General features: G+C 41.3%; 1 protein-coding gene across 2 annotated transcripts in view; it reads right to left on the reverse strand.

Annotated features, from left to right (window-relative positions):
- The window catches only part of fign (fidgetin), a 51027-nt gene extending 50165 nt beyond the window's left edge, over positions 1 to 862 (reverse strand). For both annotated transcript variants that reach the window (XM_049727861.2, XM_049727860.2), the window contains exon 1: positions 503 to 862. The gene's annotated coding sequence lies outside the window, so the exon portion shown is untranslated. The remainder of the gene's footprint in view (positions 1 to 502) is intronic.
- Positions 863 to 6841: the final 5979 nt, after the last annotated feature.

The raw sequence follows: 6841 nt of genomic DNA on the forward strand, positions 1-6841 counted from the left end.
CGTGTCATTAGCTACCAAACAAATTTGACAGAAACTAGCTGAATGTACAGAACCATTTCCGAGTTACGTAGTTATAACTATTTGGACCATTTCTATCACTAGTACGTGCGTTTAGCTAGCAAACTAAATTTACAGATGCTAACAAAAAGTGAGGAAGTGACGCCACGGACAAGCCTGCTAGCGTTTCTTTGTTCACAGTTCAAACATGATAATCTATAGTCTTAAATGTAATTTCCACATTTCAGTTCTCCCAATATATATATTTTTAGCCTCTCATTAGCCTGTACACAACTACTTAATGTTCATAAACTCCCCAGCGGTATCATAGACTACTACTTTACGATTCACAGCTAAACTATAAATAAATAGCGTAGCCGTGACGCATTAGCGGAAATAAAGCTGTCACAAACACAAAGTCCTTAACTTATCTCTCACTTCACGCTTTTGTGGCTTTTTCGGCACATTGAATAGCGGCCAGAGCATCCCTCATAGCGAGTTTTACCTTTTTGTGTTCCCATCTAAGATGACATACGACACGTGAGATGATGAGAAAACTGCGGGGAGGCTTCCAGTAGATTGATTCTCCCATCGCTTCATTCTTTTCTAGTTAGCCTTTTATTGGTTACAAAGGTAGAGGCGTTGCCAAGCGGTGTGAGAGAGGACTGAACCGGTCTGCCCTGTTTAATCCACGGGGGCATTGAAGGAGGGTGATCACTTCTTAAGCGCACAAAGGCCTACAAGGAAATCATCGGCGTCTATGAGATCCCAAAGCTGATTTAAAGCAGAGATGTCCCAGCTTGGGCTTGAGGCCTTTAGCTTGAATAAGGCCATTCTGTAGCATAACAATCTAAGACCTCAGAGGAAAGCTTTATTCATGGTCAAATAAAGTCTCACGTTTGGATGTCCTTTATAGAAATAAAGACGTCTTACAGGAGAGAAAAAAAAAGAGCTGCTGGAATTATTGTCCGCTTACAGGCAGATCAAGTCCATCTTTACTCAATGCCGGATGGATGAATAGCAGACAAGCTGCTTAGAAATGAAATCTCTGGTACGTTGCGTTTTGCGGTAAATAGGAAGCCGGAAATGGTGTTTACACGCCGCGCTGAGAAAGGTTGCAAAAAAATAGTTCGGGAGATAATCAGCATTCTGTTTTTTTTTTCCGCCTGCTGTTTCATTTCAAAGCTATTGATTGCACTTATGAGCTTTTATCTCCCTGATGATGTGCATTCATTCAAACAATGTTGACATTATTCCACATTGATAGTTCCCCTTTCTAACTTTTATTGAAAATAACCCTTTGTGCTCAGGTAGAAAACTCCAGCTCTATATTTCGGACTTTTAAAGACGGAGTGCATAATTAATAAGAGGGAACTCTGACTTTAAGTCAATGAAAATATGTCATTAATCTTATTATTCATTCACCTCTGTGGTGCAGAATTTATATCACAGAGACCTCATGTGTTGAATTCTGATTGCATATATTTCCATTTTTCCGACATCGGGGGACCCGAGAGCGGGTAGGGGGACATCTGGGATGTTCTGAATGAGAAAGGTTTGAGTGACGTTGGTGTAAATGAGTCTGGAATATTTTCCCTTCCTTTGTGCGATACTTTTCAACGTTTAAGATGGTCATCTACATGTGACCCTTTTTTGTTTTTTGTCTAACTGTTTGGTTTGTATCATCAGGTATGCCAACAGTTATAACTTGCAAAGTCTAATGAGTGTGAATAAAAATATATAGTTGTAAAGATAATGGTCACTTTTGACTGACACTGTCGGAGAGTCATACCTTGAATAATAATAATCAAGCGCATGCATATATTAAGCAATGAGAAGGCCATCTTGGAATTGCTGTTTATTCTCATTTCTCCAATGAACTAATATGAACTAATTGTCTTTTGGGGGGGCCTATATAGATATATATGTACTATATTTATATATAAATATATGTGTATGTTTATATATGGTATATATAAACAAATAAATTAATAAAATAATAATAATAATAGTAATAATAATAATAATAAATAAATATAAATATATACACAAACACACACATTTTAAATTTGGTCCTTATGGTTGGAGTGATAGTTGCTAAAACATCCTTTCAAACTTTTGGATAAAGATTGAAAGAGCGATAAAAACCTGCTTTCAAGGTGCAGAACAGGAGGTGGCGCATTCTAAGTGAAAGTCGTAAAGAACAGAGCACAAGTATGAATAAAAAATAAAAAAAAGTTGACTTGAAAACATCACTTTCTGTCTGGCTAAGCGAGACAAAGTCGAGGGTCCGTACGCGCCGCAGTTTGAATCTTTGGAGCAACATGACAGCAATTACTCGGGCCGCTCTGCGAGTTGACAACCTCCGTGACGCATTACACGTGAATATGTTGTGATCTCCGTGCTGAGCAGCGTGCCACGGACAAAGACAAATTCCTTTCCTTTTAGCGCGCAGACATTTGTGAGGTCACGGCCGTTCTGTCCATATCGGATTTCCCGCCGTATATTTAGCAAGCCGAGCAAACCGCGGGCCGCGGCGAAGTCTGAAGACTTCCTCTGCTGTGGGCAAACGACGGGGTCAAAGAGGAATCTTTTGAAAACGCTCGTAGGAATATTGTCCGGTGCTAAATGAAAAAGAGTTTACAAAGCTGTGACTATTCTCCTCAATGTCTGACCAGAGCAAAGACGTATTCAAGCGAAACACTTTAATAATTCTACCTACACCTACTCCATGGCTGTTTTTGTACCTTTAGAAATGTGGAAGCATCTGGAAGTCACTTGTACACAGCGATTCAATTAACTTTGTTCATAATAAGGGGCACACTGGGAGTAAGATGTACACATCACAGGGCCAAAGGTAGCACTCACGCTAGTTTGCAATCAGCCTCAAAGTAAACATGAAAATAAATAAATAAACAAATAAAACGTGGCCCTGTGTGGAATAGTCTCGCACGCACACACACACACACACACACACACACACACACATACACATACACAAAGCGGCAGCAGTCTTGGAGACTTGAAATGGTGTTTGGCCACTTTTATAAGCTGTCGGCCAAATCGTGACGCGTATACATGCATTGTGGAGCTGCTGATAAATTGAATAAGCTCGTGTGCTGTAAATCTCCCAGATGAAGGACGAGCTGTAGCTCATGCTTGCCGCTCGCTATCTGAAGGAGGGGAAAAGCTTCAGGGTGATGATAGAGAGGCACGAGTAAAAGTAAAGTGAATTCAATGTTGCTTCTCTTTATATATTCACGTCAAAATGGAAATGAATGCAAACTGTTGTTTGTTTTTGTGTGTGTGTCAGCGCTCAAGTGTGCCGACGTGTTTTGCTGTTTTAGATAATAGCCATCAGTTCTAAACCATGTTATATCTGGTCTTTTTTTTTTTTTTTTTTAAAGTCTGACATGACGGAGCGGTGTGCGACAGATGGATATGTTATGTTAAGAGTGTGCTTATGCTATGAGTGTAAGCTCAAGATTAACTTGTTAATTCCCTACGGCGTGTTGGGAATTAATCTGCGATACAATGCGCGCTGGAGACTCCGACGGCAAATGTCCCTGCGGTTGGGCAGATTGGACATCAAGCAACATTTGCGGTTGAAAAAAGAAATTTATATAAATTGTCTCAAATGTCCTTGGCTCAGTCAGAAAGCAACAAATGATTCATCATGGCAGTGTGACTTTTTCTTTGGCTTTTTTTTTTTTATTAATAACATAATTTTTCTCTTAAACCAAGATTTTGTACGTTAAGTCAAAAATAAATGAAAATGGCAAAAACTTGATGCGCTAGATGAAAAAAACGAATCAATCTGCGTTTTTCGATTTTTCAATCTCTTGTATTTCTTCTTTCACGCGCTCAACCAAAATAAATGTACCGCCATCTACTGTTTGATTTTGGAATTACACCAGATATAAACGAGACTGAAGCCAAAACAGAGACAAAAAAACTCAAATATATAGCAGGACAGATAACTGGAAATCAAAACAGAGTACTGTAGTCTCATCTGCAACGCTCCCAGGAAATCACAATATCCCAACACTGGTGAGCCATTTTAACTGTTGCTGACCCCTGCTCTAAATTGTCACACATCACTCAGCTGATTTTTGCCACTGAAGCCCTCCGATAGCCCGTTTCCCGCAATATCCAAGAAAATCGAGTTTGAACCAGTGTGATTTTAATTTGAATGAATGTTCCCTCGAGCAGCGTCGTTTGTAATGAAACCGTGGGAGCACGTGTGTCGACTAACCGCGCAGCCTCACCTCTCGGCGTGAAACCGTTGCTCCCTGCGTTGGACCGTGCCATTAATGTGTCACTGTGTGGGAATGAATGTCTGATCAGCAGCTTGTGTAATTTGATTGCACTGTGTTGATGCTCTGGAGGACTTGCGGGACCACGGCCACCCCAGCGAGCATCGCTCACTCATGTTAGCCTGTTGAGAAATTTATAAGACTTATTATGAAATTATTTTCATTCGTATTCAAATTCTGTGTGTGCTTCTATTTGTTTACAATCAACGTCGCAATACCGCACTTCAAAATCGTTCAATCCTAATATACATGTACGAAATATATCTGCATCTCAACACCGCAAACAAAAGAACTGAATAGAGACATCAAAGTACGTACACAAGCAGAATAGATTACCATAATTTTGAATCAACAACGTTCTACACCAACACCGATTTTGACTCTGAGCCAGATTATATGGAAAGTGAATCTGTTCACAACTGCCCAGCAAAAGGTCACCGTGGTATTGGATTTTTTTTTTTCCCTCACATATCTTTCAAAAATACCTCCTGGCGTTGCAAATACTTTTGACCACTGTGTAATTCTTCGGGGAAGGATGAATCCCCACTCTTCCATGCCCCCATCCTTTTCTTTTTCTCTCTCGCTCTCTTTCTACGCACGCACACACATACACGCACGCACACACACACACAATGGCTGCCAATCTACAGTGAAAAACATCGCTCTGGGTTATTCATCGATTGGCGAATGAAATGCCAACATAGGCTGCTCAGCTTCTACTTGACTGTGCTCTCGAAAATGGACCATTTCCTCATTCTTCCACGAGGCTTCCGACTCTGTTCCAGGAGTCAGTCGCACACAATGTAAATGAGGGGGGGGAGAAAAAAAATGGCAGGTGAAGCGATCCAGTATGTGTGCAAATCCGCCCATGTAATTCTGCTGGAAAAATACATCTTAAGATTTGCCCTTTGACCTCGGCGCATTTCTTTTCACGCGATATAGAGAGCATCCCTGAAGTTATAGTGAAGCACAGTCGACCAAACCGGCTCACTTGGAGGCGGGCGGCGTCGACTTGTGCTGAATGCTGAGAGACGAGCATTCGCATGGGTGCTATGTCGTGTCAAAATGATTGCTCATTAGGATCAATTTCCAAGATGCTCCTCAAAATTTAGTTGTGGTTATTTATTGTGGTTATTCAATTTTTTTATTTTATTTTATTTCATGTTGTTTTTTTATACATTTATTTTATTTCAATTTTTTTTTTTTTTTTTTGAGGGGTGGCACTTGGTATCAAAAGTTTGAGGACCATTGTTCTAATCCACCCACTACACTTTGAATGTAAATTTCAATTAGTGGTTCTTCAAGTAATCCCCATTCGCGACTGTCAAACATCTCAGCTTTTTTTTTTTTATGTCTTGCAAGCTTTCAAGTGGGAAAAAGTTTCTCCTTTTCCGAGTGAGACCCCCCTCCTGGTTTTCCCCCTGTCGTTTTCCTTTCCCAAGCCAGCCGTTTGATGGCCTAAAACATCCGTCCATCAGCACCAGGAGCCGCGGTTTACGTCTCCCCGCTGTCCATCGCTCACTGTCTGCCTTGCAGTGTGAGCTCCTCCCCGCTGAGCCGAGAGAAGTGAGCGCATTTTTTTTCCTTCCCTCGCCTTCGTGTTGTCCAGTTACCGAGAGGCCACACAGGCTGCTGTGCTTGACGACGTCTGTTTGTTCATCTGCGCGTGGCCTAACTCGTGCCCACTCCGTGCCCATCATTTCCAACTCAACAATTTGAATCAAACGACATTGCGCACGTCTTCCCAAATGTCAAGATACGCTCGCTCGGCTATGGCGTCGACTCTCGGCCCGCTGGGTTGCGGCTGCTTCGGTCTGGCCAGTGGAGGTATGTCTTTGAGATAGGGATTACGCAGGGGGGGTAAAGGGGGGAGGACACGGCCTCAATAGGGCTCCCTCAGAGCAAAGCCAGTCCTCCCATGTTAATTTCTCAAGGACATGAAGAAGCTCTGCAGTGTTTCAGCTTTGAAGGTGGGCCCGACAATACAATAACAGGAACCCCGCTGGAAAAAGAGAATGCATGCAGGGATTCAATAGCGCTTCATCTACCTGTTGCTGGAATCACAGAGGACAGGTCTAAGCTGTTTTTTGTTTTGTTTTAGAACAACAGACAAAAGGAATACAGCGGTGCCCTGAGATGCAAGTTTCACACCTTCCTTGACCACACTTGCAACTCAAAACACATTATAAACACTATTGGAATTAATGGTATGCTATTAATTAAACATAATTACCTGACTCGGCCACCGGGCAGCAGTATAATACATTCATGACGAAACAAATGCGGAAGACTTGCTAACGACTGACTGTAAATCAGTCATTCTTCGCAGAGGATAAAGAATACACCCATGATTTTTGTGATCATCTACATGTGTTGCTACACCGTCTTTGTTCATATATAATATATGCGAGTACAACGGATGGTAAAATCAAAAGTGAACATGTACAATAAAATGAAAACATCTCAAAAACCCAAAGACATTTTTAAAATCAGCATCAAAAATATGTATAACCATCTCTGATTAAAAT

This window comes from Syngnathus scovelli, chromosome 8, assembly GCF_024217435.2.
Source record: "Syngnathus scovelli strain Florida chromosome 8, RoL_Ssco_1.2, whole genome shotgun sequence".
Classification (NCBI taxonomy): Eukaryota; Metazoa; Chordata; class Actinopteri; order Syngnathiformes; family Syngnathidae; genus Syngnathus; species Syngnathus scovelli.